This window comes from Astatotilapia calliptera, chromosome 2, assembly GCF_964374335.1.
Source record: "Astatotilapia calliptera chromosome 2, fAstCal68.1, whole genome shotgun sequence".
Taxonomy (NCBI): Eukaryota; Metazoa; Chordata; class Actinopteri; order Cichliformes; family Cichlidae; genus Astatotilapia; species Astatotilapia calliptera.
The window spans coordinates 30,613,403-30,624,002 of NC_137423.1; the positions used below are offsets into that span (position 1 = coordinate 30,613,403).

The 10,600-nt window shown below is 41.2% G+C and overlaps 1 long non-coding RNA gene across 1 annotated transcript; it reads left to right on the forward strand.

Annotated features, from left to right (window-relative positions):
- Positions 1–366: 366 nt before the first annotated feature.
- On the forward strand, positions 367–8,231 carry LOC145420120 (uncharacterized). Its single transcript, XR_013901424.1, has 3 exons — positions 367–507; positions 845–2,083; positions 3,864–8,231. It is a non-coding gene; the product is annotated as an uncharacterized LOC145420120 (long non-coding RNA).
- The last annotated feature ends 2,369 nt before the right edge of the window (positions 8,232–10,600 follow it).

The window sequence follows — 10,600 nt, forward strand, 5'->3', positions numbered from 1 at the left end:
GTTATTGTGAAAAGTTTTAAATGACTCATGAGTATAGGACTGCTTTTGATTTAGATTTAGGATTTTATAGTAGATATTGCTGTGTTTACAAGGTTCTATAATAAAGGAAGCAGTACATGCTGTTACCCTGTCAGACCAGGGGTGCCGCTAATGAGGCTGGGTAAGAGAGAGGGGAGAAGAAGAAAGTAGAGAGGTAAAAAAGATGGAGTGCTGCTGTAAAGGCTGAAATAAAGTGTTGAACCCAGACTTGTCCTCTCCTCCGCTACCTGATTACAAACTCAACAAATTGGCGACGAGGATGAGCGCTTCAGTGCCGAGCCCACCGCCCTTTTTGCAACATGCGGGTGAGCCGGGTATACCAGTTATGACGTGGCGCAAATTCTTTGAGAACTACATGCTAGTGATAAATGCTACGGGAGATGCATGGCCGGAGGCGAGACGACGAGCCGTCTTATTATTGCTTGGGACCAGAGGGACAACGACTGTTCTACACACTGCCGAATCAAGGTACAACGTTTGCTGACGCCATGACTGCGCTTGAAAACCACTTTGCCCCTAAAGTGAATGTAGTGGCATGCAGGCACACATTCAGACAGCGAGTTCAGCGGGCTGATGAAACTGTGACCTAGTATGTTTCCGCCCTCAGAGCGTTAGCTGTGCCATGTGGTTTTGGAATAATGGAGGGTGAAATGATTCGGGATCAGCTTGTTGCTAATGCTAATCTCAGTGTTGTTAAAGATAAATTGCTGCTGGAGGAGGACCTTACATTGGACAAGGTAGTTACTTGCGTTTCAGGTGGAGGCTGCGGTCAAGAATGCTACACTCCTCTCTTCTGCGCCCACAGCCCAGACTGCTGCAGTACAAGCTGTAGAGGTGAAGGACACACGTCTTCGGGGAAAAAGAGGAACGCGACCAGCTCAAGCTCGGAGACCTACATCTAAAGAATGGCACAAAAAGGCAAGTGATAAAGAGGAACAGCGTCATTGTTTCAGATGTGGATCCGAGAAACACCTGGCTAATGATAAAAACTGTCCAGCAGCAAAAGTAAAATGTAAATGGTAAAAATAAATGGCCTGTATTTGTATAGCGCTTTACTAGGGACCCCAAAGCGCTTTACACATCCAGTCATCCACCCATTCACACACAAATTCACACACTGGTGATGGCAGCTACATTGTAGCCACAGCCACCCTGGGGCGCACTGACAGAGGCGAGGGTGCCGGACACTGGCGCCATCAGGCCCTCTGACCACCACCAGTAGGCAACAGGTCAAGTGTCTTGCCCAAGGACACAACGATCGAGACTGTCGGAGCCGGGGCTCGAACTGGCAACCTTCCGATTACAAGGCGAACTCCCAACTCTTGAGCCATGATCGCAACAAAAAAGGGCACTTCGCCAGAGTTTGTAAATCAGCTGTAGCAGTGGTCAGGGAAGTAGTTGTTCCCAAGTTTACAGTTTTATGTGTTGATGATCACAAACCAATGACTGCATCATGTGATAAGATTATATGCAAAATGAACATTGAAACACCACAGGGAAACTCTGAGGTTCTGCAGTTAATTGTGGATACAGGAGCTTCAGTATCTATCCTTCCAGAAGCCATCTACAAAGAACATTTTGCACCCTGTGCTTTGACTGAACCGAAAGTTAAGCTTGTCACTTATGCAAAAGGTGACTTGCCTGTCATTGGCTGCCTACAGGCTTCAGTGAGGATTGCAAACAATGACAGAAAAGTCCCAGGATCATTCTTCATAGTTAAAGATGGATCACCTTTTCTGGGGTTGGACTTAAATAAAGCACTTAACATTGATATCATTGCTGGAAAAGTCATCAACAAAGGAGAGGATCCTGCAAGAGGATCACCAGCCAGTAAACAAACATGCATGGTGAATAACATTGATTCTTCTTCTTCCCATCATCTCGGAGCTGTTAAAGGGTTCATCCACAAAGGTCAAGTGAACAAGACAGTACAGCCGGTTCGTCAAAAACTGCAGCGTCTACCACTCAGATACGTGAGGTGTCAGCTGAATTGAAACGTCTACTCCAAGCAGGCATCATCGAACCAGTGGATGCAGCTGAATGGGTGAGTCCTCTAGTGGTTGGAAGAAAAAATAAGGGAGACTTAAGACTTTGTGTGGATCTGTGTGAACCTAACAAGAGTGTGATCATGGACTGTTACCCTCTTCCTCACATGGAGGATTTGTTTGCACAGCTGGCTGGGGCTACACATGTTAGCCAGATTGATTTAAGTTCAGCTTATCACCAACTGCCTCTTCACCCTGATAGCCAAAGCCTCACAGCATTCATAACCCATGAAGGACTCTTCCAGTTTACGAGAGTCCCATTTGGACTTGCTTCAGCCCCTTCTGCCTTCCAAAAGATGATGCAAACAGTCCTAAAAGAGGAGACATAATATGACATAATAGTGTATGGACATTTCAGAGAAGAGCATGATGAACGGTTACAGGCTGTCCTCCCAACGCCTGAAGGATGTCGGTCTGCAGATCAACTTCAACAAAAGTTGATTTGGACTAGGGCTGGGCAAAACGATTATTTTCCTAATCGATGAATCTAGCGATTAATTTTTCGATGCATCAATTAATCTAACGAAAAACAAATATAACAAAGGAAATCATAGCAAAAAATTAATAATATACAAACAGCAGCAATGGCGTCTTTGAACAAATAATGAAATGACAAGTTACCCCTAAGTAGGACTCTGTGACCAGACTTGTTCAAGCATCAGTGGTAAGGGAGATTTTGGATGTGGCTTTTTTTTTAGTTCATTCCTTAGTTTCTCCACTGAAGTTTCATACTTTCTCTTCATCATGCTTGTAAAATGACGCTTAGACGGCAGAGTGTAACCTGGTTGGAAAGTGGTCAGCATTTCTTTGAATCCCTCACCCACAGCAAGTGGTCTCTTGTCTTTTAAAATCATAGATAAGACGCTCTCAGTAAGTACAGCCACCTCCTGGGGGGTGCATGGTGTACTTCTTCTCTGACAGTAGTCCTCCAGACTTTTCTGTTTATTCCTGAAATCATAAATCACACACAGCACACAGATGAATTTGAATAATTACTAAATAATTATATGGAAAGCATAATATCAAAATAATTTGATAAGGATCTGGTTGAGATAGATAGATAGATAGATAGATAGATAGATAGATAGATATACACACACATACTGTTATGCCATGTGCTTTCATAGCATAACAGTAAGAGGTTAATAATAATCCCCAATGTTGAACATATGATATGCAGTAATCATGATGGCTGGAAAAGATAACGTTTAAACAGCCATAGCTGATGGCACCTTTACTGGTGCACTGCTTTCTAGTCATTAGATGGCATAACTTTTGACCTATAAGTTCAAGCTGGAGAAGCATTATGTATAAAAACAGCGTTCAAATAGGATGAAACACATTAAATTTGACAAATCAAGAGTTCATTGTCATTTTGCTTTTGCAAGCACTTTAACAATGTTGTAATAGTGTCCACGACGGCTACGTTTAGCAGGTGGTGCATTATCATTGTTAACATTTTTCCTGCGGCCAATTCGCTGTCTCACATTTTTGTCTTTCGCCGATTCTGATAATCAGCCTGCGTGCATTCCGACTCATTTTGCCAGCATGGGCCACAAACCAAAAAAACAATAACAACTAAACAGCAGCTGCTATATGTTACTGCTAAGCAGCTTAAATGAGTTTTGCATTTACGGAGGTTGGGTGTTTATCTGTGTCTATGAGCGAGTGTATGTCCACGTGGGGGGGGGGGGGGGGGGGGGGTGTCTGGATGAATTAACGAGTAAAAACTAGCGTTAGTAAAAAAGTTGAAAACTTACGGTGGTTTGTCCTTTGCAGAAGCTGCTCCTGGATGCAGTCGTTTGAGGTGCTGGTGCATAGCCGTCGTGCTTTTATGATAGGCCATTTCCACCTCACAAAGCCGGCAAACGACTGAATCACTTCCTTTTCTGTTAAAATATCCCCATACTGTAGAACTGCGTGTTCGGGTGGAGTGATTTAAGTTGATTGCAACTGCCTCACTCATGATTCCGCTACTCGCTGCCGCCATGTCTTTTTTTGAAAGTGACGAAGCATCGACGCGTCGACGTAATCGATTACGTCGACGCGTTGTCCCAGCCCCAATTTGGACAGACATCTATTCCGTTCTTGGGACTCGTCGTTTCCAAGGATGGCCTGAGCCCCGGCCCAGACCACCTGACTGCCATTGCCAAAGGCCCTGCACCAAAGGAAATGGCTGCTCTTCATTCCTTCTTAGGCTTGACTTTGTGGTTCAGCAAATTCCTACCAAACTATGCAACTGTGGTTGAATCACTTCATGAGCTACTTCGGACAAGTCAGACGGCTGAACTTCAATGGACTGATACAGCAAATGAAAGCGTCAACAAACTGAAGGAAATGCTACTAAAAAGCCCAGCACTGGCAATCTTCAACCCAGGGGTCCGTTCTTCGTACCTCGCTAAGTAAGTTAGCTGGATTTGATTGTTGACAATTTCGCGTGATCTTGGATCGTTCGGTTCTCCAAAGCTCATCCGGGACTTGCTGTCATAGCAACAGATCCGTAAACATAAACCTGCTCGGGAGCAGGCTTACTTTATGTAAACAGGATTAGATCGCGGCCACTCAGGTATGTCCGCTTCATTTATACGAAAGCAACAGCGATATTTTACCACTGTTTTACCATAAATAAATATTATCAATGTAACTAAAGATAATGCAGTACTTGATCCTTTTATTGATTCCATACAGATACATACAGGTCATTTCCTAAAAAAAGGGAAATGTACTATTAACTCATTCACTGCCAGCCATTGGCAGTGAATGAGTTAAACCCATTGACTCATTCACTGCCATTGACGGCTATAGACGTCAATGGCAGTGAATGAGTTAATCATTCTATTTCATGTATTTGATTATTACAGATGTAATTCATATTTTAGAGTAGTAATTGTAAATTACTTCATGTAATCAAGATGAGAGACCACGGCTATAAAAGCGAAGGTGGATTTGGGAAGTCTGTCGCAGCCATGTCCTGTCCTTATACGCGAGCCACCCATTGCGGAAGGTGCAAGATTGATAAGGAGAGTTTTCAGAATTCAGCGTATATTGCGGGATAGACAGGATCCTTTAGCTCAGCGCGACAGTGTGATCATAGAGAGATATCGATTTTCCCGTGAGGGTATTATTTACTTAACCAACTTGTTGACGAGGGGGTGCAGGACCACCACCTGTCTTTTTGTGCTCTGCACTTTTCTTGGTTGCTGTTATAAACAAACAAACAGATTATTTCAGGGTCTCTTTTCAAGAGACTAAAAGCAATATAAGTGATAAATATTACCATTCTGTAGAATATTCTTATATTTCACTTTTACTTGTTCCCATGTTCTAGTGGGTCCTGTTGTGGCTCTAATGTGAAAGAGGATATAATGTAATATAATATAATAAATTTACCCTACCGCCTACTGGTGTTGGCCAGAGGGGCCGGTGGCGCGATATGGCAGTCTGGCTTCTGTCAGTCTGTCCCAGGGCAGCTGTGGCTACAACCGTAGCTGCTTCCACCAGTGTGTGAATGTGAGAGTGAATGAATAATGGTATTGTAAAGCGCTTTGGGTGCCTTGAAAAGCGCTATATAAATCCAATCCATTATTATTGTTATTATTAAATTACTTACAAGTTTAATTTGTCAGCAACTTTCTGCCAGCCCTCTCTCCTTGCTTTTGCAGCCTTTGCAGTGTTCCCTTGCGTTTTAATTAAACTCTGAAACTCCTGAAATCCCTCAATCAAGAGTCCTTGCTCTGCTGCCGAAAAATACCGACCTTTTCGCCGACCAATCAAAGGGTTGCCGATCAATGTTTCTACTATCGATGCGTAGCCCTGTTAAGCCACCCAGTGATCTCACATTACTTCATCCAGCTATACTAATCGTCAACAACAGATGTGTTCGGAGAACCGGAATAGCGAGCTCAAAGTTAGCGCGATGATTTGATCTTGGATGTGTCATTTGATCTTGGATGTAGTAAGCGAGGTACGAAGAACGGACCCCAGATCTGCCAACGTTCATCACCGCTGATGTGTCAGATTGGTCTTGGAGCTGTTCTGACCTAGATGAACTCAAACAATGAGGAACGGGTTGTTGCGTTTGGTTCCCGCACCCTGTCCCCAGCTGAGAGGAAATATTCAACAATTGAAAAAGAAGCCCTCGCCTGCGTATGGGCTGTCGAAAGATGGAGGATGTACATATGGGGACCTAGATTTACTCTGAGAACTGATCACCAGGCCCTCACCACCCTGTTAAGTACTAAGGGGATGAACAGAGCTGGCATGAGGATGGCACGTTGGTCAGCCAGACTGATGTTTCCAGTATGACTTAGAGTACTGTCCAGGAAGCCAAAATGTTATAGCTGACTGTATGTCTCGTGTTACCCTGCATACCACAAACACAAGTGAAGACTCTGAACAGGACTTAATCACAGAGAGTGCTGAAATTTCTCCTCAGCTAACAGCGCTTCCACTGGCAGACTTCAAAGCAGAATGTGAAGACTATCCTGAATTAACAAAACTAAGACAGATCGTTCTTTCGGGCTGGCCGAAAGAAAGCAAATCCTTACCAGATGATGTCAAACCCTACTTCCTGGTCCGACATGAACTGGCAGCAGAGTCACCGCTGATATTTAGAGGAACACGGCTGATCGTTCCCAAATCTCTGCGGACTAAACTCAACATTCTGCCACCACCGAAGGATGCTGGACAATATGACCACATCAGATCCAAAGTGACATTGACACTAGGGGTGGAGGAAAAAATCGATACTGTGTAGTATCGTGATATTTTGTTTGCTAATAATGTATCGATACAGGGACAGCAGAAATCGATATTTTGTTACAAAAAAAGTTTTTGTGGATTGGAACATGCTCTGACTTCAGAGCACGTTGATCAGCTCCTTTTTCTGAGCAAGAATCCTGACACTGTCCAAATGTGTTTAACTTTTTATTTTGGCAGCAATAAACATGACAGTTTACTTATTTTAATTTAAGACATGTTTTATTTTAATTAAGTTTAAAACTTTTTTATTTAATGTAAAATTATATTTTGTTTTCATTTACTTTCAAATTCTTCAGTTGCTGAATGGGCTGCATAGTTTTCATAAAATGCATAGTTCAGAATAGCTATAATTGTACCAGATGGTTGCATTCAGTTAAGTTGGACTAGACTGTAATACAAACCGTTCAGTTTGTCAACAATAAAACTGAGTGTGAGACTTTGTTATTAGATAAAATGAATATTGATTAAGTTTACCTTTATGTACAGAATCTGAATATCGCAAAATATTTTTAAAAAATTGCAATAATATCGTATCGTGGGATGTATGGTGATTCCCACCTCTAATTGACACAGAAAAGAAGTGCACTTTATACAGACAGAGAGGTGCTAAACCTACTAAAGTGACTGTGGGTGCTTCAGTGAGAGTATGCCATTCCATGTGGGAAAAGGAGAGCCACAATACACCAAGCCGCTGGAGGTACAGCAGCAGATGGGTGAGAGTTCTTTCATCCTCGGCGATGGGAGAAGATGGAATGCAGCGCATCTCTCACTCGTCCCAGAGAACTCAACACACGCAAAGAGCTGATACAGAGGCGGAAAACATCAGCTCAGCACAGACAGCTACACGTCCCACCCTGCAGAGGGACAGACAACCACCAAGATGGAAAAAAGACTTTGTTATGAAATAGTTCAGAGGTAAAAAGAAAGGAGAAATATGCAGATGTGAGAAATGACTGAATGGAAAGTGCATTTGAGTTTCATTACCTCTCTTTAATTCCAGCTGTGACTTCTGATAAGCTGAGAAGAAGGCACACGGTTGTTCCTTTTGATTCAGGGTTGATCTGGGGCACGTTTACTTTGCCATTACAGTTCTTTTATCAGGATATATATAATACTGTTCTGAAGTTACTAATTGCCTCAAAAGTAAAAGGCTGTCGAATGTTTCATGTTGTGCTGCAAGGGAGAGAGTATTATTTGAGAAAAGGGGGGATGTTGTGTTTACAAGGTTCTATAATAAAGGAAGAAAATTAGCACATGCTGTTACCCTGTCAGACCAGGGGGGCCGCTAATGAGGCTGGGTAAGAGAGAGGGGAGAAGAAGAAAGTAGAGAGAGGTAAAAAAGATGGAGTGCTGCTGTAAAGCCTGAAATAAAGTGTTGAACCCAGACTTGGCCTCCGCTACCTGATTACAAACTCAACAGATATATAGACTTATATATAGAAATACTGTTTACATTTGAAACAACCATGTGGTGAAATTTCTTATTTTGGCATTCAAAGGTCATTATGAATACAACAGTGCTATTCAGGGAACTTGCACAGCCTGAGGGATTGACAGAGAAATGTAACAAAAACATAACTATGAGAAAGTGAATGAGCTGCTTTCTTTTTTTTTTTTTGTACCGAAGCTAGAATATAAAGTAATGAGTGGATATGGTAGAAAAACTGGTACACTGAGTTTAACTCTAGTAAGCAGTATGAAAGACAGTCACAGGGCATACTTGTGACATCCAGAAGCAAGAACAGAAAAAAAACCCCCAATGAACAGGTGAATTGGTCATGTACTGCACAAACTGAAACTGCCATATGATACCAGAGAGGCTTACTGTCCTTTGTTATAACCTTAAATACTGTTAAAGGGGAACTTGGGGAGTGTTGGGGAGTTCTATTTTCATAAAAAGCTACAAAAAATGATTCATTGTTGGCTTGTAGAAAACTATAAATCTGAAAAAAACAAATCTGTCAGTGGGTGGACTTAGAAAGTGAGTAAGGTTGCCAGACTCATCTTTACTTAAAACTTATGTAGCTGCTAACACCAGAATTTAAGATTCAAAGAAAATATTTTTTTGACCCTCAATAAGCAAAATTAAGCAATAATTTTGAATAAAATGCAGTAAAATATATAAAATCAAGGGTTTATTTATCCAAATACTTAATGTTTGGGGAAAATGTGTCTGGTATAAACTAAATTTATATCAATCAAAGTTTATTTGATCAGATTCCATTAAATTTAACTTTTGTTTTAACTAAATATATATCTTTTTTTTATTTAAATGACTTAGAATCTGTTCAAAGGAGGATACAAAAGGGAGCACAGAAAGGAGGCAAACAAAAAGGTTGCAACAAAAGGTTATTTCATTGAACTTATGGATGACAGAAAAAAGTCACCGAGGGGGAGAAGAATGAGTCCAAACAAGAGTCCAGTGAAGGTGATTCAAACAGAAGAACAATGCAAATCCGGAAAGAGAACAGTTGGACAAAGACAGCGGCAGGAAGTAAAATGAGCTAAAACATCTCATATTTATTGAATTTATTTTTGCCTCCTCATCACCTCTTTCCTCCATCCTGTGATTACTCTTAGTACACCATGACAAACAATGTTTCAGTTCCTGAAATGCATGTGGAAGACAGAAGAGAGGAGGCATTCATGCATCCATTTGCAAAGTGTTTTGCACTGGATACCAGGAGTGTATAAAATAGGTGTGACACACAACTGAAATAGACAATCCATGATGGAAGGAGGACTCTTCATACTACTGCTTCTTTGTATTCAAAAGTAGTTTCAGTTATTTGACCTCAGATCAAAGTTTTCTCCTTGAATCTTTGTGTGTATGTGTGTCTCTGTTAAAGCTGTAGTATCTACTCCTTTCTCATTGTCTCACTTTGTGGCTCCTTCTGCTCACATATCTAGTGCGAGGGACCTAAATAAGAGAAGATGCACAAGCGCAATCGAGAATGCAAAAAGTAAGAAATAAGAAAGGGGTAGATTGAAAGGTTAACCTAAATACTAAAGACAAAATAGTTCGCATCACCCTTTAATTGAGTCCATAGTGCTATCTAGTATCCAAAGGAATCTTCAGACTCTCCAAAGGCAATTTCAGTGCTGTCAGAGTTTAGTTTTCTGTTTTTAAATTTACTAGATGACAACTAGTATTTAGGGGAAGGAGGAAGAAGAAATGTTTTGGTGTGGTGAAGCTGACATGGCATTAGAAGCAGCTCAGAGAATTGTTTCACACACTGTTTTCTGTAGAAAGAGAGACAGAGCGAGCAAATCTCATTTCTCATTATGGAACCTGGCATTCTGTAACAGCTAAGGGCCCCAACTGGGACAAAGTGTAAATTCAGAAAAAGCAGTACTGATATTTTTATAGTGTCAGTGGCTGCCAGTGCTACTTGCTACTCAGCACGCTGCTGTCTCTGTCCATGGTCCTGAAACAACTAGGCACATTTTTTTTTTCTTCTTCTAAATGTGTTTTTATCTCTGATATTACTACTTCCACTCGGTTCTATTACGCAAGTCCTTTGCTGTTCCTGCTTGTAGTAATAATCGTTTAATATTTTAAATGTTCATTCAATCAAGTCATGTGAACACTTTATTAAAAAATGGAAATGGAAAAGTAGAATTCCTTAAGCACATCATACATATCTTTTACCAGAAGATTTTTACTATAAATATATTACCTAGATTACATTTCAGGAACACAATATGATTTCATAGATTTCTCAAGAGTTAACACTTGTAACAAAATGATTCAA